Source organism: Rattus norvegicus, chromosome 6, assembly GCF_021556685.1.
Source record: "Rattus norvegicus strain SHRSP/BbbUtx chromosome 6, alternate assembly SHRSP_T2T, whole genome shotgun sequence".
Classification (NCBI taxonomy): domain Eukaryota; kingdom Metazoa; phylum Chordata; class Mammalia; order Rodentia; family Muridae; genus Rattus; species Rattus norvegicus.
Window position 1 is genome coordinate 28,460,966 of NC_141539.1, and position 20,988 is coordinate 28,481,953.

Below are 20,988 nucleotides of genomic sequence, written 5' to 3' on the forward strand. Positions count from 1 at the left end.
CTGAGAGAACCTGCTGCCGGCAGACCTACACGCTCAGAAATAGTAAAAAGTTCTTCAGGACAGGATAGATGCGAGCAAGCGGAAGCCAAGAATAACAAAGCGAAGCAAGGAACACAGAGAGGGCAGACATGGAGGTAAATCTTAAACTGTTGTAAAAGGTTGAAAGAGTTGCCCTGTCTCGGGGCGTACGGCACACGTGAAGGTAAACGGGTCAGTCCTGGCCCGGAAGATGCGGAAGCCGGGACGGTGTTGTGGGGAGAGCCTCGAAGCTCAGTGAAGCATAAGCATGGCTTTTGAAGGTGTTCTAAGACTCAGGGCAACCGCTAAAGTAAATTTTACACTAAATAGAGGAGAAAAATAATATTCAAGCTGAATAAAACGTGAACTAAAGAAAACAGAACATAGAAAACTACCCCTGGGAGCCGGAAGTACAGATTTTTAACTCAAACACATCTACTGTTACATTAACTGCCATCATGGCATACAGGCTGACTTTCAAACCTCCGGAATTTATTTACTGAACCCCTAAAATACCCCAGGGGTTCTGAACCTTCTTTATGCTGCAGCCTTTTAACACAGTTCCTCAAGCCTTGATGACCCCCAACCATAAACCGTTTGCTGCTACTTCATAACTGTAATTTTGTTATAGTTAGGGATTGTATTTAGGGGACTAACACCTATTAGCTGAGAACATCTGATCCAGTGCCTCATAATGTGACTGTTTAGAGCTTTTCCGAGACAAATGAGCTTACGTGAGAGTCTAAAGATAAATTTGGAGGGGTCTCAGGAGAAACCATTATGTGCTGGCTGTTGACATCTTAACTCTGGACTTCTAGTTTCCAGGACTAAGGAAACTAGGTGATGGTTTTTAAGGCACCATAAGGTGGTGATAAAGCCCAAGCAGATGAATGCAAATGCCAGTTAAAAGATGCACACACACACTGACACACACACACACCACACACACATACACACCACACACCACACATACACCACACACACATACACATCACACACACACACACCACACACACCACACACACACCACACACACACATACACACACCACACACACACCACACACACACACACATACACACACCACACACACACACACATACACACACCACACACACCACACACACCACACACACCACACACACCACACACACACACACACACCACACCACACACACACACACCACAGATATACACCCCTCCACCCACACATACACACACACAGATAGATAGACAGACAGACACAGAGACAGAGAGAGATCTTGTTCGTGTGTTTCCAGGTGTGTAGAGGCAGAAGTTGGCGTTGTCTCTATCACCCTCTACCTTTTTACTTAAAGTTTTTTTTTTAAGAATTTGATGGGGGTCCGGGTCCGCTCCCCTCCCCACCGCTGCGGGCCCTGGAGCCACGCCTGAGCGAGGCGCTGCAGGGGCACGGGTGGCCCAGCTTGCGGGATGATGCTGCGCGGAACCGCGACCCTGGCGCTCCACGCTGCGCTCCTTCCCTGGCCCAGCCTGCCTAGGTGCCCCGGCAGGTCCAGCCCAGCAGAAATTCACAGCGTCTAGGGATAATGGTGAGGATCTTGGCTAATGGGGAGATCGTTCAGGATGATGACCCCCGAGTGAGGACTACCACCCAACAGAGGAGTAGCAGCACCCGGCAGGGCTTTTTCAACAGAGGCCACAGTGCACCTCCAGGGGGCCCTGGACCCCGCCAGCAGCAGGCAGGTGCCCGACTGGGTGCTGCCCAATCTCCTTTCAGTGACCTGAACCGGCAGCTGGTGAACATGGGCTTCCCACAATGGCATCTTGGGAACCACGTGGTGGAGCCTGTGACCTCCATCCTCCTGCTCTTCCTGCTCATGATACTGGGGGTTCGTGGCCTCCTGCTTGTGGGTCTGGTCTACCTGGTGTCTCACCTGAGCCAGCGGTGACCTCCAGGGCCTCATGAGGCAGGCAGTGTTCAGTAGGATCGACTGGGCTTCGAATGAGATCACGCACAGGGGGAGGGAGCTTGGGTGTGCTCAGGTATGATGGACGTGAGACCGTGAGTGTAGATCTTCCCCCGCTGCAGGAGGCAGAGGGACTCTCTGGGCCAGCATTGCTGAAAAAATAGAGTCCCATGTTTTTCTGGAATGTTTTTAGGGGACATAGGGTCTCCATTACAAAGCACAAGCCAGAGTAAGAAAGGCTTAGTATGTTGTATTCTCCCAGAGCACAAGTCCTCCTCCAGGCGCAAACCCAGAGCTTAAAGCAGCTGGGAACTGTCCAGTTTTATAGCATTCCTTCATTTTAACGGTGTCTTTTTATCCAGAACCTTTATTTATGAGAAGGGATATTGGCATTCTGTGTGTTATGATCTTTCCTTTTCTTTTGGTTTTCCAAGACAGAGTCTCACTGTGTAGCCTTGGCTGGCCTGGAATTCACCATGTACACCAGGTTGGCCTTGAACTCACAGAGATCCTCCTGCCTCTTCCGCCCAAGTGTTGGGACCAAAGGCGTGTGATACATGCCCAGCCATTGTGATATTTTCAATAAATAAATTGGAGTCCCTTTAAAAAAAAAGAATTTGATGCATGAATTACTATATCTACATCATTTCCACCCTGTGCCCTTTCCAACTCATCCCTTGTCCCCTCACTCCCTCTCAAATTCATGACCTCTTATTCTTTAATTATGTGTGTGTGTGTCTGTCTGTGGTGTCTGTGTATCTATTGTGTATGTGTGTGTATCTGTGGTGTGTGTGTCTGTGGTGTGTGAGGGCATATGCGGTGCATTTCCCCCCTCTACATGTCAAACGGTGTTATCAATGTGCAGGTCTTATTTAAGCAAATAAACCATTTATTGAGATGTCATGAGTCCAGCTCCCCTGTCACATGTAGAAGATACTATTTCACAGCAGACATCCTCATCCTCTGGCTCTTAAAATCTGTCTCTACTCCCTCTTCTGAAATGTTCATCACACCTTGGGAATAGGGTTTGTGCTGTAGATGTATTAATCGGGGTTAGTGACCGCACAATCAGTTTCTATTTCCAATTGACCAATTGGTTGACCAATTGTGGCTTTCTGTAAGGGACCCCATCTGCTGCAAAAAGAACATTCTTTGCTGAGAGACGAGAGCTACTTATCTGTGGGTTTAAAGTTCAGCATTTAGAATACAGTTAGAAAGAATACTGGCTTAGGACAAGGCAGTATCAGGTACTTCTTTAAGGTTCCTGTGTTAATATCCCTGGGTATTTGACTAGTTTTACAGTACCAGGCATAAATTCCATCCGGTTGAGTGGACCTAAGGGCCTAAGTCCAATAGACAGCTGTGGTTACCTCAAGATATAAATGCCACTAACGTGACTTTCAGAATATCTTGCCATTTTAGCCATCCTTATATGAAGGTTTGAGTAGCTCCTCCCTGTACTGTGAGAGCTTATTCTCAGGTAGGGGCTTCTGGGTGCTTCCAGATTGGTCCCTTCAAGTCCAGTGTCTGAAATGTGTGGTATCAGCAGTAGAACCTTACTTTTGAGGTCTGAGAAACAACCAGGGGCAACAGCAGTAGACTGTATGATTTTAGAAGACTCTGAAGATGGACTAGAAGGGACGCTTCCCATGACTAGCTTTGAGGATTTTGTTAGGTAGCCCCCTCCTCTACCCCTTTGAGACGTGAGTTTATCACTGAACATGGAGCTAGTTCTGTAATTGGCTAGATTGGCTGGTCAGCAAGGTCCTGGAACCTACCTGTCTCTGTCCCATTTCACACCAACACTAGGGTTATGTACGTACCCAGACACACTCAGCTCTTGACATGGCTGTGGAGGACCTACACGGCGGCAAGCCCTTTATCTACTGAGCCCCAGATTTGATTATTTTCGGAGACAAAATTACGTGCTGTCTCTTAATAAAAAGACATAGGTCACACTAAACTGATCAAAAAAATATACTGTGTAAAACCATTTAGTAGTAAGTTGGAGCACTTATGTGAGTATTAAGCAGAATACACTTCAGAAGAAAGTATATTGCTAGGGACAAAGGATGCCAGTAACAGGGATGGTAGGGTCATTCTCCAAAAAGGATGACAACCCTGCCCAAGTGGCCACTAAAGCCAGAGCTACAAAATATCCAAAGGAAAGTCTGATGTAGCTAAAAGAGGACAAGAAACTCCAGCTTTTACTTAACAACCACCATGGTCCCCTGGAGACAACAAATACAGCAAGTGGTCAGGAAAGTCCCAGGAGACATTGACGATCTAGAGGCCAGCTTAGTCTGAGGGACGCTTGTAGGCATTTCACCAGCAGCAGCAGGGTACTCATTTTCTTTTAAGAGCACATGAAAACAATCACCAAAATAGACCATATTCAGGACTTAAAAAAAAAAAAAAAGAAACCTAACACATTTAGAGGAATTTAAATAACACCAAGTATGTTCTCTGGCCACAGCAGAATAAACTAGGAACCAAAGCCAGAAAGCATCTGGCAAATCCCCCAAATATTTGGAAAGTTTAAAATGACACTTCTAAATAACCAATGGGTCAAAGAGGAGGTAACAGGAAATTGGAAAATAATTTAAACTGGATGAAAACAACGCCCACAGAGTCTTTAGCTTCGTGCGAGACATTTAAGACAGTGCTCTAAGCGCTTTAAATATGTTAGGAAGAAGATGTGTACAAAGTAAATGGCCAACTTTCCACCTTCGAAGGCCGAAGTAGAAGAACAAACAAAACTGGAGGCAGGAAGAAAGACAGAAATCAACAGAAACAATAGAAAATGGAACAGAAAAATCCCAGGAGAATAAAAACAGAACGAAGCTGGGCGTGGTCGCATGCACCTGTAATCCCAGGACCCAGGAGGCTGAACCAGAATAATTGTCACAAGTCAGAGGCAAGCTTGGGCTCATGGTGAGACATGGTCTCAAAGACGTGAGAAGGAAGGGAGGAAGGAAGGAAGGAAGGAGGGAGGGAGGGAGGGAGGGAGGGAGGGAGGGAGGAGTAGTAAGGAGTTTTCTGTAAGTGCGTGTTTGTCTTCCTGGCTCCAAACTCAAGGAAATGATGACTCTGAGATTCAAATACATTTACAAATACCTTGGCCATATAGCTAGGCAAGTTTCCCAACTGGTTTATAATTTAATAGCCTTGTTATTCTATTCTAAATTCTGCCATGTGACTGTTTACCTGGTCCTTTAATTACATGTGACCATCTTCCTCTTTGTCTGGGGCCCAATCCTCCCATACTTGGCTCTCTCTCAGAATCTTTTATGGCTATGGAAGGAAGGAAGGAGGAAGGGAGGGAAGGAGGGGATGAAGGAAGGAAGGAAGGAGGGAGGGAAGGAAGGGAAGGAGAGAAGGAGGGAAGGGGGAAAGAGGGAAAGAGAGAAGAAAGGAGGGATAGTAAGGAGGTCTAGTTCTTTGAAAAGCATAAAAGTAAAGTTGACAGATCCCTAGCCAGACTGGAAAACAAAACCAAACACTCAACACTTCACACAATTAGCATAACTTTTGCAATACATACATATGGTGAAAATTAAATATACTTCTGAAAGACATAAAAAATGGAGTTAAAAGATCCAATATTAAGATGTCAGTTTCCCCCGAAACTGACATGTGGATTTGATTTAGTCCCAATAAAATTAGAGTGTTTGTGAAATTCTCTACAATTTTTTATGAATATTGACAAGATGATGTTAAACTTCTATGCAGAAAAGCAAAGGGATTGGAAAAGCCAAAAGTGTCTTCAGAAAGAAAGGAAGGAAGGAAGGAAGGAAGGAAGGAAGGAAGGAAGGAAGGAAGACAGACAGACAGACAGACAGACAGACAGAGAACAAAGTTGGAGGAATAGCATGACTTGATTTCAAGGCTTATTAGACCTGAAGACTTCACAACACTGACCCTAAAGGATGCTCACAGAATAATCCACTCGATAGCAGAAAACTGTGCCAGGGAATGCAACTGCAGTCACAGAGAGAAAAGGGCATACATGTGTGCACACATATTTGTCTATTAGTATGTGCACACATGTGTGCATTTTATATACATATATGTATATATAATATATACATGTTTTTTCATGGTCAACATAACTGTATTTGCATACACATAGGAGGTACAGCCCTGGATTTGTCTCTGAGGGGTTTTCTAGAGAGGTTGAACTAGTAGGAAAGACCTGAATGTAGGCACATCATCCCACAGGGTGGGGTACCTGGCTGTATTAATAGGAGTATGGGGTGAGGGGGATCCAACAGAGCAACAGCATTCATCTGCTATTTAGTGTGAGGGGAAATGGCCCAGAGTAGAAGAGGGGGCCTCAGGACACATCTGCCGGGGCTAGGGCCAGATCAGAATGAGTAGTTCCCTTTCTGGAGCTGAACAAAAGCCCTAGGAAATAAATGTTGTCATCCCATTTTATGAATGGAAGGACTGAGGACAGGGTGACTCAGTAACTTACCCATGATCACAGTCTGGCCAAAGACAATAGAGGGAGGGCTTTGTCCCTTGTCATGGAAGGTTCCTTTCTCCCCACATACTCTTAGCAGCAACATGGTAATCTAGCCTGATGTCTGCTAGAGTCTGAGCCAGCTTTGGTCACAGAGGTGAACACTGGTTCTAGTCCCTGAGGGAAAAGGAGCTTCTGAGTAGGTGTGGGTCCTTCAAGAGAAAGCAATGGGGACATCTGTGGTTGTAAGCAACACAGCTGGGCTTGGGTCATGCTCAGGATTTCTCCCCCCAGACAGCTGGAGCTAGGACTCCCTCCCTCCTTTCCTTCCTTTCTCCCTCCTTCTCTTTCTGCCTTCCTCCTTCCCTTTCTCCTTCCCCATCCTTCCTTCTTTCTTTCCTTCTTTTTGTTGTTATTTTCCTTTTTGACAATTTCAAACAGTATTTTTTTATCATATTCTTTCCCAACTCCAACTCCTCCCAGATTCTACCTCACCACCCAACTTCATGTTCTTTCTCTTAAAAAAAAAAAAAAAAGAAGGAAAGGGGGAAATCCACTGGAAAGACATGCAGAAAATCAGCCCCTGAGCACAGAGCCTGCCCTGACATGTAAATGACACCCCAGCAACACCCCATTGGAGAAAACAGACCCCACTCTGCCAGCAGCCATCACTTGTAAATAGATTCTTGGCTCTGGGCTAGGACTTAGTGCCACTTCCCCTCTGGATTTGAAGGTCCTTTCCTACCTGACCAAGCAACCAGACCTATGGCATCAGGTCCTGAACTCTAACAAGATGCTTCTTAACCTCTGTGACCATTCACTCAAGCTGCCACAATAAAACACTGTAGAATGAATGGCTTAAATACTAAGGATTTGTATCTCAAGGTTCTGAAAGCTAGAAATCTGAGGCCACAGGCCAGCAGAGCCTGTTTCTAGAGCAGACCCCTTTCCTAGCTTGTAGACTGCTACTCTCTTGCTGTGTCCACACATAGAAAGGAAAAGGTTCTCGGGTAATTTTTCATTTAAGGTCACTAATCATATTTGATTTATCCCTCGCCTTGGGGCCTCGTTTAACATGAATTCTTCCTAAAATGCTCATTTCCAGATATGGCTACAATGGGAGTTAGGAATTTTAGGGGAATGTAAACATCAGTCGATACCATTTTTTAAAAAAAATGAACATGAAGCCATGGATTCTCTTTCAACTTCTGTCCCTCCAACTCTGTGGCCTTGGGGAAAATCATGCCCGGAATATTGGATTCCTGTTGATACTGACATAAACTGCCCCTGGTTGGAAACAACACAAACTCAGTATTTCTTAGTTCTAAAGTCAGAAACCAAACGCAGTCTCACTGAGTGAAAAATCATAGCTCCAAGTTAAAACCTGGCTCCAAGGCTCGGTACCCTTGCCCTTCCCAGCATCTAGAAGCTGCCCGTGCTCCTCAACCTCAAGTCCCACAATGTTGATGCAACAGCTCCCGTGGGTCTATCTCCCTGACTCTAGACTCCAGCCACCCTCTTGGAAAGCCCTATGGCTTACATTAGACCCACTGTACTGCTCCAATCTTTTCTAATCTCAAGGCCTTCCACTTCACGGTCTCTACAATATTGTTTTTTCCATACAAGGTGAGTGAGACATGAGTTTTGGAGATGAGGATGTAGACGTTAGTGTGGTCTTACTCAGCCTACTGTGCCTCAGTTTCCCTACTTACAAAATGAGGACGACAGTGCTCTAAAGGGAGGTCTTAAGATGTTTCTGAGTTCTCAGCACCATACCTGGCACAGATGTTACCAACACACAGACAGGTACTTCCTGCCCTTCTTCTGTGTTTTGAGTGCATCTGGGGTAACCAAGCCCAAGCCTGGGCCTGCATTAATGGTGAGTCAAAATGCACTGCTTCAGCATGCATGTCCAAGGATAATGGGTGGCTCTGACTCCCTGGTGCTGCAGTCGGCAATGCTCGCCCATCTGAAGGCCTCTGGGCAGCAGCAGAGACCAAGAGTAGATACATGGAACACACTGGCCGAGACACAAATTCCATGTTACTTTTGTTAAGAAAGTTGTACAGAAAGGTGTCTCCATCCACACTGGAATGGCTCCCTCAGGTTGTCTTGGATGTAGACCCATTCTGGCCTCCTAACCTCCATGGGGCAGAAGTGGAGCCTTCTTCTACAGGAGAGTACAGCAGCCTTAGTCCCACATCCCTGGGGAAGCCCCGCATCCCATGTCTGAGAAGCTGACTCCACACCACTGTCTGGGCTGTGATAGAGAACAGGGTGACAGGAACTGAGTAACAACTGTTAAGTCAAAGGACGCAGTCGGAAAGGCCTCTGGCCTTACTTTCCCCCCACTGGTTCACCATGTTACACATGGTGCCTACTAAAGTCAGGAAACAGTTTCTGAACACCTTAGAACTCGCCTTTATAGAAGGCTCCCAGAGGTCATAGAACAAGACAAGAGTCTCCTGAAGCTCACAGTCCCAGGAAGTAGGTCACGCCCATGCCTTATTTCTCCCCAGCACCATATATGTCAGGACAGCAGCTGCAACTTCCCCTCCTGTGTGACCGGGAACCCCTTGCCCAGACCCTGAAGTGTGCGATGTTGTTTTCTAACTTCTGGTCTAGATCTCAGGGAAAGGCCAGAGCCTGGGGCTGCTCCAAGCTTAAAGAGTTTGTCTGCTCTCAGAGGAAGCAGCTTCAAGTGTTTTTATGTAGAGGGCGTGGTCTTCAGAGTCAGCCTTACTCCCGAGGATGGGGTGAACCCGCAAACCGTTTAAGTGACAAGGTAGACGAGTTGTTCAGTGCTCACTTCCAGAGTCTCTGACCAAGTCATTTGTCTGAGGGACCACAGAATGACAATAGAAAAGTCTTGGAGGCACCTTCCAGGGCTGGGTCAAACACAACATCTGCGTGACGTCTGAAAGTTGTTCTGAGACTAGACTTGGAGACAGGAGACCCAAAGCTGAGGTCTATGTGGAATAGATTGAGTCCTTGTTTGTTCCCATGGTACCCTATCTTAAATTAAGCACAGGAGAAAGTGTCATTCTCTTTCTGGTGGCATCTGTAAAGCAGCCAATAGCACAACGTTAAACATAGGAAACCATAACCGGTTACTCATCTCCCAGTAGCCCTCGGCCTGCTACCTCATCTGGCACCTTTGTCACCTGTCCATTGACTGCCTTGATACGGCAGACGTCTGATACATTGGATGCTCTCTCTTGGAGGAGAAGCTGCATCAGGACCACAGGTTCTGTTTCTGGGGTGACGGACAGTCTCCATGGGCTGGGAAGGAAACATTGAAGGCTTCCTTCTGTAACTTCCCTTGGCAGAGAGTTAGGCTGCAGGCCAGAGGCCCTTTGGCCAAAAATCCTTTGAGAACAGAAATGGAGACATGTCCCATCTCTCTATTCCCTGGGATCTAAGGATGAGGACACAGAGAAGGAGTCAGGTCACCAACACTATACCTGCAGAAAATTTTAGCAAGGACAATTCAAATGGCTAACATACTCTGTGCTGATAGATTTACATGTGGAGGCCGAGGGGGTGGTGGGTGGAATCCATAGGGTCTGTTAATTTGGATGGGGAAAAGTTACATGCTTAGTTTCACAGCCCATGTACTGAAATTTAGCTTCATTTACGGGTGCCGCAAATGGAGCTCAGACATTCCAGGAGCACCGGCGATCTGTTGTCACCTGTCAGAGTCCAAGTCCTCTTTCATGACCTAGGGTGTGTGTTGAAAATACGTCACATTCCTGCTTCAGCCCATCACCATCCTGGAATGAGCGTAGGGCTAGCAACTGAATTCTGAAGCTATTATATATATAATATATATATATATATTTGAATAGATGTGGTCTCTTGTATAGCCTTATGCGTTATATCTCAAGCATTTCACACCTTTGCGCTGAGGAGGGGGTCCCAAGTGTGGCCCAACTGTCTTGACACGATGGTAAGCATCAGAGGCTGGAGACATTGCTAGGCAGTTGAGAACTAGGGTCTGCTTGCTTTATCGGCATCACTATGCATAATCTTCCCAACCAGCCAGTGTGCTAGGGCAGTGCTTGAAGGACCCAGAAGGTCTGTGAGCATTTTGTGTTACACTATTAGTAGTGTGACTTCGCATACTGATTTCCCCATACTCGTGGGAAGTCCAGAATGCGTTTGGCCCAGGTCAGCTGATCTGAGGTAGGGTTGAGTGAGATTTCATCCGTGACTCAGATGAGCCTCCTCATGTAGTCTTAAAAAAAAAAAAAAAAAAAAAAAAACCAGGAAAAACAGAGTTTGCTGGCAGTTAGGAGTAGAGACAAAAGGATGCAGGTTCAAAAGCAGGGCCAGCACCTCCCATTAGATTGGGATTTCAGCCTCCATCTTTATCTGCTAATTACAAACAAGTCCCCACAGAGCTGTTTTGAGTATTAAATTAAAGAACTAGGAAGAGCTTACTGGTCTGTCCAGCTGCTGCTCTCTGGGGAAGAACCGAACCTCCTCTCCTCTCCTCTCCTCTCCTCTCCTCTCCTCTCCTCTCCTCTCCTCTCCTCTCCTCTCCTCTCCTCTCCTCTCCTCTCCTCTCCTCTCCTCTCCTCTCCTCTCCTCTCCTCTCCTCTCCTCTCCCCTCCCCTCCCCTCCCTTTCCTTCCCCTCCCCTCCCCTCCCCTCCTCCTCCTCTTCTCTTCTCTTCTCTCTCTTCTCTTCTCTTCTCTTCTCTTCTCTTCTCTCCTCTCCTCTCCTCTCCTCTCCTCTCCTCTCCTCTCCTCTCCTCTCCTCTCCTCTCCTCTCTCTCTCTCTCTCTCTCTCTCTCTCTCTCTCTCTCTCTCTCTCTCTCTGATGGGCCACTCACCAGCAGTCTTTCACCTTCCAGGCTTGAAGTACGTGGTCCTCCATCTTTTCAAACATGACACTTGGCACCCTCAGCGTACTTTGGTAGCAGTAGAATGTCTCACCCAGATGGTCCACACTGTAGTTATTAACTAGTCATCTAATAATCAGTTTGGCATTTATAAAGGGCGTCAAGGGCCTTGGGATGACTGTGTCTTCAGATGTGAGGATAGGGTGCTCTAGTTTTGCATATGTTTTCCATAGAAGGTGTAGCAGTCTATAAGTAGTGCGGCCCTGTGGGCATACAAACATAGAAAATTATTCTCTAGCATGTGACCAGGTGGAATTTATACAAAGGGCGGTGCATGTGCACACGGCCCTCTGCCAAGTCACTTAGAACAGCGTCCAGACTGGAGCAAACTTCACCCAGGGCATCATGATCTACTATGTGGGCAACCGTCTAGCCAGCACGAGGACCTGTCCCTGCACGCAGAGAGATAGCCCTTCCAGCTATTTCCATCTTTGCCAATCCCAAGATGGAGGCATTGCTTGGTCCCCAGGAATGCCATGAATGAATTAGCAAGTGGTTCCCAACCTGTGGCGTCCTGAGCGGCTTGAAAATAGACACTGCTGGCTGGTCATAATCCTCCCGGGACACGCATCTTTCAGTGGGTAGCAGTCGCTCGCCATCTCTGCGGGTCACTGCTACTGCTTTCTTCGTAGGCTCCTTTTTTTTTTTTTTTTTTTTTGTTTGCGTGCCGCATGCGCATGCGTCATCTCACTACTCTTCAAACTGCCCATAGCAGGGAGCAGAATGGAGGATACAGGGAGTGACTGCAGGCTTCTTCTTTTCTCCAGGACAAACATTGCACCTTTCTCTTTGCTCAAGAGGCCAGAGGAGATTAGAACGTGGTTCCAGATGAAGCAGTTCCATACAGGCTCTGAGTGTCTCCTTGAGGCCAGTATGCAGTGGGAGGACATTCACAGACACCATTTCCTAAAGGAAATATGCAATTTCACCACTGGATCAGTTAGAAGTCTCAGTGCTTGATCAATAGGGATGATTAAGAGAGAGGCCAAAAACCAGGATGATGATGCAGCTAGTGGATGGACGTCTGTCAAGGAAGAAGTACAAAAGGTGCAGAGGGATCCTTTTCCAGGCGTGTTGAGTGGACAGCTTGACCATACGCAGGAAGGTCGGTAGGAGATGTTAATCATACGGGGCTCCCTAATCAGAAGGAGTCCAGAAAGGCAGTGAGCTCGGCAGGCTGTCCAAGTCCAGAGGATCTGCCCAGTCGCTAGCCTAGCACCTGGAAGCCAGGCACAGCCACAGAATAAAATTGACAGTAAATATTTTGACAGACATCTGCCCCAGCAAAACTGAAATCAGAGAAGAGCTCCAGACAGGCCTACTCAAGATCAAATCCCCTGAGCTATTAGACTTTAAAGATTTATCTTTATGATTTAGAAAATTTACATGTATGAAGATTTATGAATGGACTGTATATGTGTATGTGTATATGATGTAAATGGTGTATATGTGTGTATGTGTATATGATGATGTGTATGTGTATGTGTATATGATGTAAATGGTGTATATGTGTGTATGTGTATATGATGATGTGTATGTGTAGGTGTATGTGTATATGATGTGTATGTGTATATGATGTGTATGTGTATGTATATGATGTATATATGTGTATATGTATATATGATGTGTATGTGTATATTATGTGTATGTATGTGATTATATGTGCACATATGTGTATGTATATATATACATTATACATAGGGGGAGCAGGTATGTGCACATGAATGTGGATGCCAGCAAAGGACAAGTATGGAGAAGTCGGAGGGTGAAGAAATCTGCAGAATCCCTAGAGTTCTGTGTGTTAACCAAGGTCACCCTGTTAGCTGGGGGTGGGGTCAGCAAGCAAGGACACTTCAAGTCCAAGATGATGGCTCCAACTACCATCTTGTGGGACTCAGGAAAGAGGAAAGTTGTCCTGTGCCCCTCCCCGCCACCACTCCTCCAACTTCTTTTGCTAATGGAAGTGCTCGGTTTGGCTACACAGTCTGTCAAAGGTCTGGACTGGTTTCATTTAAGCTTTCTTTTTTCTTTTTAACATTGAAGGGGTTAATACAGGAAGAAAGTCGGGGGCTGGAACATTTCTTGTTTTCTATGCCCTGCTTTGTGTTTAATACCATATTTTCTTGTTAGAATAAAACAGCACAGTTTATTGTCTTTGAACTCCTTGGTCAGAAGGCAGACTGGGTGACCCGCAAGGTATATTTTTGTTTAGACGCCTTAGGGGAGCATCCATTTTCTTGCCTCTTTCGTCTTCTAGAAATAACCTGTGTTCCTCCACAAGTATCCCCTTCAACCTTCAAAGCTGGTGAAAAATCTACTCTTTCAAATCTCATCGCTGTAACCTTTTCAACATCCATGTGAAAGGTTCTACCTACATGACCTTCCTTCTCTGACTGGAATGACCAGTCTGACTGTATAAGTGAAGAGGATGGTTGAGAACACAGTTCTGGGGATGTCCAGGGCATGGCACCACCATCCACTGGTTCTGATGAGAATGTCATGGTAGGTGACAGGAACATGGATGTGAGGGACTTCCTCTATTAACCCTTCCTCTATTAACTTTATTCAAAGTTTAAAAAAAAAAGTCATACCACCAAACGGCAAAAGCAGTAATGTTGAGATTGATTTAGGCTTCTCTAAAGGCTTCTATTGAGAGTGCATTCCAGGACCCCCACGTTCCTCCAAGGGCAGCACCCGCAGTGACATAAGGACCTTCTACCAGCTCCTACCTCTTCCATAGTGTTTCCCTGCCGTTCCCAGGCACGGGAAGCTTAGAAGGAGGCACACCATGCAAACCACAGATGGGCCCTGGTCCGTCTGAGTGGCGGTCAGGTAGCTGCCATACACAGTCTTATTTGATCCAATGTGTTTGCATGCTCAGGGTTATTGAGATGTGGTGCTTCAGGGGAGCACTACTAGGCCTACCACGGTTCACGATTTTAATGGTCGGATGACCTGGTTTATAATGTTTGGTACCCTTGGATACTATATCTGAACCCTCACTCCAGGCCTCTCAGATATGAAGGGGGCTCTGTGGGGAGCAGTGTTTGCTCCACAGTAGCTGTCACAGTGATGATGATGGAGTGGAAAGAAACAGAGTCTCCATGTTTGGCTACAACATCCCCACTGGACAGTTTCCATGACACCTGCACCCTGTGGTACTGTAGAGGAACATGTCACCGGCCCCGTCTTGCCCCAGCCTCAGACCCAGTTCTCTGATTCTCAACATTTTGCTCCCTTTCCGATGTCATCCCTCCCAAATAGGTAAATTCCACTTCCTTTTTGTTTTTCACCTTTGCCTTAAAAGCACAGAGCCAAGGAAAGAATGGAGCCTCCCACTAACCCCAGGCCTCCCAACCCAGGGGGTACAGGCACATCAAAAGGAGGCCACCTTCCCACCCCCACCCGCCCCAGGAAACTACAGCTTGGATTACATCATCCTGCAGCACATCGCTAAGCAACTGTGGGCTCAACATCTGTTTCCATGGAGATGTCACATCACCACCATTGGCCAGGCAGGGCGGAGGAACACATAGGAAGGAATGAATAAGCCGAGCTGTGTCAGAGAATGACAAAATCCTTGTCATCCTTGTGGGAATGAGGAAAAGTCTATCGTGAGAGTGAAAAGGAGGTAAGTGTGAAGGACGGTGCAATGAGGAAGGCATCGGATGGGCAAGCCTGTACCTCCCTGCCTAGGGCTCGCCCTGCTCAAAGGAAAAGCAGCATAGACCGCTGATCCCTTCCCCAAGCTTCAGTGGTCCTTGTTCCTCTATCTCCATCCCTACTTGGGTCTGCCTTGTACAGTTCTTTCCAGAGATGGTGGCTCCCATTCATGGCTGACAGACCCTGTTATCATAGGCCATAGCCAGGCAGTGAGGATGCTGGGAGGATGAAAAGGAATAGCTGAGCTATGTGACTGGCCATATGCTACCCATGTGTTGCAAGCCATCCCCCATCAGGCTTCAGATTCAGCCTGTGGAATGGGAGCTCCTCATCTTCAGCCAAGACATGGAAACTCAGACAGGGAGACACAGCTTTCCCAATACTGATAAGAATCTGAAACACTTAGAGATCACACAGCGCCAGCCCTCTCAAATGCCGATTCATTTCATCTCCACATGCTGCCTGTCGGTGACTAGCTGTTAAGGTCAAGAGATGAATCTGGACTTCCCTTTCCACTGCACCACACTGCCTCCCTGTCCTCACTGGGCCACATAGCACCTCCAGAAGCCAAGCTCAGAGCCACAAAGATGAGTTCATGACAGAGTGAGTATTGAAACAAGATGCCCAGGGGGATTTTTCCTTGTGTCCTGAATATGCTACGGGTCATTCAGAAGTCCACATGTACCAGCTCCTGTCTACAGACTCAGAGAGAGAACTGCTCTCACCGATAGCTCACTGCTCACCTGGCTATCCAGGAAGTCATGGATTTAGGGTTTCCTGGAGAGATGCAGCTCATTGATGGCACAGAGTGGGACCACTCTTAGAGCCTAGTTAGGGGACTATCGGGGACTCCTTGTTCTTGGAGGATCTGTAACAGGGAAGCTAGCAACCTGATTCCAGGATACACCGATGTTCGCTCAGCCAGATGCAAAGCCCTCTCGAGGCTGCTGCTGGAAAGGTGGAGAGGAACCCTAGGCACGGGACCTCAGAACAGATACGCGATTCAGGTCTTCCCCAGGACGGGAAAGGAAAGGACACAGAACAAGATACCTTACTGGGGAGGTTCCCTGGTCCTTAGAAATCAGTGCCAACTTCTGAGAGAGGCCTGGTGGCACGGCCTTTGCTCCGGGAGCAGAACCAGTGAAAATGTCTCTTAGAGGGAGGTGAGGAACACAACCCTGCCCACACTGACACTCTGAGAAGGCCCATGATGTGTGAAGAGAGCACTGAGGTCGGGGTGAACAGGAGTCATGTGACAAGTGTTGGCATGCCCAGCTCTGAGTGGGGCTGAAGTCACACACACATACACACACACACACACACACACACACACACACACACACACACACTGGGGTTGTAGGATAGGGAGAGCTTGGACTCAGCTACACAGTACCCATGGAAGGATGAGCAGAAAACCTCTTGCACCAACTGTATGGAGATACCATATGACTAACACCACCAACAATGGCCAGAAACACTCCGACCCAGAAGGAGGCCAGGGACAACCTTGTATCCACATCCAGAAAGGGTGAACTCAGAAGTTCCTTACACTCCCAAGACCTTGGTGAATAGGGTAGAGAATAAGCCATATACGGTGAGAACTTGACGAACAGATGGAAAGCTGAGGTGCAGACAGAGTGACAGGTGAGATGTGCCTGAGCCCATTCCTCCCGACCTCTTCAACAAGCCTCGTCCCAGACAGGTCTGCTGCACAGGAAGAGGAAATGAGATTCCTTGGGATTCAGCCTTGATGGGAAGCTTGAAATGAACAGAATTGAGTCTAAAATAGTGGACAGAGTTTTGCAAGGGAAAGGCAGAAAATAATGACAGCTGGCCAAGAGGACATGGAGAAGCACTGTAGAAAGGTTTTCATATCTTAAAAATACACACATACGGGGTTGGGGATTTGGCTCAGTGGTAAAGTGCTTGCCTAGCAAGCACAAGGCCCTGGGTTCGGTCCCCAGCTCCGAAAAAAGAAAAGAAAAAAAAAATACACACACACACACACACACAGACAGACAGACAGACAGACAGACAGACATGCAAGAAAGTGCTCATACACACAAAATTTTTAAAAATCTAAAAGCACTTTTAAATTATTTCCTTTCTCAGTGTTGTATAAATATATTTCTTGACACATTTACAAGTCCTGTTTTTCACAAATGGAATTTTAAATCATCTGGAAATTACCTTTTAGTGGGGCAGAACATGAATTTTATTTTTCTCCATTCAGATAACCAAATATATGTATCCTGTCACACTAACTTGCAGTGATACTTCTGAACTCTGTCATCCTGTGCCATCAGCACACTTCTGTGATCACTGTGCCTTTGCAAGTCTGTGTGTCTGGCTCTGCCCACCCCCCTTCTAAGCACCTGGGCAGTCGTTCCTCCTGTGTTCATCCGATTGAATCACACCATTTGGTGTTTCAGGTTCCTTAAAATGAAGGTGGTTTTAATCAAGACTTCATACAGACTAATTAGGAGATCGTTAACACTGTTAGTTGTTGCATTTTCCAACCTGTGACACATTTCTTCACATCTTCTTTGATGCCTTTCAATAACTTAATTTCTTTTGAATTTGATGATGGGAGATCAAGTCTTGAATAAGCCAGGTAGTTACTGTAACACTAGTCTATGTCACTAGCTCATCAAAACAATTTGTTGTTGCTGTTGTTTGGCTTGGTTTGGTGTGAAACAGTTTGGTTCTGTTTATTTGTTTGTTTGTTTGTTTGTTTGTTTGTGAAAGGGTCTCATGTAACCCAGGCTGCCTTCAAACTTATCATGTAGCCAAACATGACCTTCAACTGCGGATTCTCCTGTGCCCATGTCTTAGGGTTTGATTGTTGAAGAAACATCATGATTAAGGTAACGCTAATAAATAACAATTAACTTGGGGCTGGCTTACAGTTTCAAAGTTCATTATTATCATGGCAGGCAGCATGCAAGCAAACATGATGCTGAAGACAGCCCAAGAGTTCTACATCTTGATCTGCCGGCAGCAAGGAGAAACTGTGTCACACTGGGCATAGCTTGAGCATATATAACCTCAAAGCCCGCCTCCACAGTGACACACTTCCTCCAACATGGCCACACCTCCTAATAGTGCCACTTCCTGTGGCCAAGCATTCAAACACACGACTCTATGGGGGCCTTTTCTATTAAAACCATCGCTTTCCACCACCCAGGTACTGCAACTACAGGTTCACACAACCATGCTAGCCTACTAAAGTCTACTATTCTACATGAGTGTATGTTTTTACCTTGACAAATTAATTAGTAAAATTAAATACTTCGTTTTGGCAGATGTGATGATATAGCACTCAGAAGGTGAGACAGGGGGATTACTTGGAGTCCTAGGCCAGCTTGGGCTATATAGTGAGAACCTGGTCAGCCAGAGCAAGATCCCATCCCCCACTCCCACCCCTGCCTCAAATCCCATTGTGCATACAGTTTGTAAGAGACAGTAGTTCACTATCCAGCACAAGTCTTATAGCTTTGGTTGTGAGCCTAGTCTGTGACAGCTGAGTCATCTCTCCAGCCCCCAGCAAAAGTCTTTCAGCTCACTTCTACCCTGTGAAATATATAGAAATGTCCACTCAGCTTGGGGAAGAGATCTCGGCTTTCTTGCTGTCTAGGTGTGGCTGTGGTCCCAGAGCATGTGACCATGTCCATCCCTGTCTGCCAGCTGAATATAAGGGACTCTAAGGTGCTTAAGGGAAGGGGAAACCACGAGCTGGGAGAAGAGGAGCCTAAGTGTCTGACTCAGCAACAAGTGGAAGCACGTCGAACTAACACATGCACAAGAACGCAATGCCCCTGGCTGGGGTTTGAGGCACTGACTACTGTGACACGAAAAATGAATACTCGGTGAGGTAGAGCTCCTTCTAAACAATATTTACCTTCACTCAGTGTTGCTGGGGATTAGCATAATATGTAAATGTTGTACATACATATGTATTTTTTGCTTCTGAACTAAGAAAACTCCTTTAGTGTCTCATAACGCTTATTGTTAGATTCTATCAAAGTTGCTTTATTTACAAAATGGAGGACCCTTCTTCCTCCCAGCCACTCTTGATCCTTAGGCTTATTTTTCTTGCCTCGAATCTTGGTCAGGACCTGCTGTTCTCACCTCACCTCTGAGTATAATGGGAATCCATCTACTTATTCTTCGTTAAGTCTGAAGTTGGCTAGAACTGGGCATGGATCCCATTTGCTAGTTTGAGGAAGCTCCCTTCTCCTTCTAGGTAGCCAATAATTTTGGTTGTGAATGGGGATGAATCATAGCGAGTTAATTTTCTGCCTCCTGTTGAAATAACTTTCCTTTGCGTTTGCTCATGCAGGGAGTCTCGTTGAGCCTCCAGTAGTAACTCAGCCTTACAGCCCTGGGCTGCACTTGGTTTCGAGAGACTTCTTTTTGCACGTGGATAAATTTCTTTATCTAATATCTTGTTCAAGATTTTTATGCTCTTTATTTTTAATCTCATTTTGCTATTTTTGAGACAACGTCTCACCCTGCAGCCTTGTGTGACAATTTGCCATGTAGACCAGACGGGCCTTGAACTCACAGAAATCCACCTCACTCTACTTCCCAAGGGCTGGGATTAAAGGTGCACGACTTCACACCAGATGAGTATTCATAGTTTTAAAAGATATATCTGCTTCTGAAATTCTTAAGGGGAAGGATGAAGTTTGAATAACATATTAAGCCATTAGATGACAATTCTTTCTTAGGTTTACTTACATTTACTAGGTTTATTCAAATACATATCTGAGTTTTGTATTTATCCTTGAACAATATTTTATTTCTATTGTCTCTGGATTGTCTATTTTTTTTTTTGGTTCTTTTTTTCGGAGCTGGGGACCGAACCCAGGGCCTTGCGCTTCCTAGGCAAGCGCTCTACCACTGAGCTAAATCCCCAACCCCTGGATTGTCTATTTTATCTTTAATTTTTAACTTATTCATATGAATTTGTTCATATTCCTTTTCTTAATCTCTGTATTTTTTCCTAATATTATTTATGGCTATTCTTTTTCTTGATGAATCTTGGTAGTGATTTTCCCATTTCACTCATCTCCTGAGAGAACCAGATGTGACATAATTGACCTTTTTTCCCCTGCTGTGTGCTAGTGTTTACATGTATCCACTCCTGTTCTCTGTGCTATTCTCTCTTTATCTTTACTCTCTTTTAGGATGTACTCTAGTCTCCCTTTTCTATTTTGTAAGTTAGATATTAGTTCATTCATTTTTATCCCCCCCAGTTTTCTAACACAGATAGTACATTTCCGCCTTAGCAATATCCCACACGTTAGGGAAATACTTTCACAATGAGCAGAGCACATGACACACATGTATGAAAATGTCAGGATGAAGCCCATTAATCTGCAGACTAATTAAAATAATCCTGCTGGTTCAGTTATGGAATGTCTAGCTTGGAGGCTGAGTAGGTGGTGCTGTGGCTGTTTCCCACTTGCCTACTATATGCAAGCATTGGTCTGATTTCCATCACTAAAAGTAAGCTGGCATTTTCCAGAAGTTTCTACAAATGTAATCATGAAAGGCATATTTACATCACTGAGCTTTTTCCACCTAGACAAGTTATTTTGAGATACATACATGTCCACTCCTTACTACTATGGTGTAGAGCTCCATTGTATGAACTATGCTTCAACCTGCTTGTTCATTCTCCCATTGATGGACATTTATTGCAAATAAAACTGGTAAACATGTTTGTGTACCTGTCTGTCATAGACATGCTGTCCTTTGTTTTAGTAAATGTCTTGGGTTAGAATGGCTCAGTCGTGACTGCATGCTGAACACTTTAGGAAATGGTCAAAGTAATTCCCAAAGCAGTTGCATTATTTTATATTTCCATGGTCTATAAGACTTCCATTTTATTTCATGTTTGCTACCACAGCTCAGAATCAGCAGCATGCTAGCCTTTCTAATAGATGCATAGTGGCATTTTGTTAAAATTTTCTTTGACAG

The 20,988-nt window shown here is 45.7% G+C and overlaps 1 long non-coding RNA gene and 1 pseudogene across 1 annotated transcript; both read left to right on the plus strand.

Annotated features, from left to right (window-relative positions):
* Nucleotides 1,548–2,574, plus strand: Fam241b-ps1 (family with sequence similarity 241 member B, pseudogene 1; annotated as a pseudogene).
* LOC134479330 (uncharacterized) lies at nucleotides 4,605–16,969 on the plus strand. Its single transcript, XR_015622833.1, has 3 exons — nucleotides 4,605–4,901; nucleotides 14,645–14,968; nucleotides 15,477–16,969. It is a non-coding gene; the product is annotated as an uncharacterized LOC134479330 (long non-coding RNA).
* Nucleotides 16,970–20,988: the final 4,019 nt, after the last annotated feature.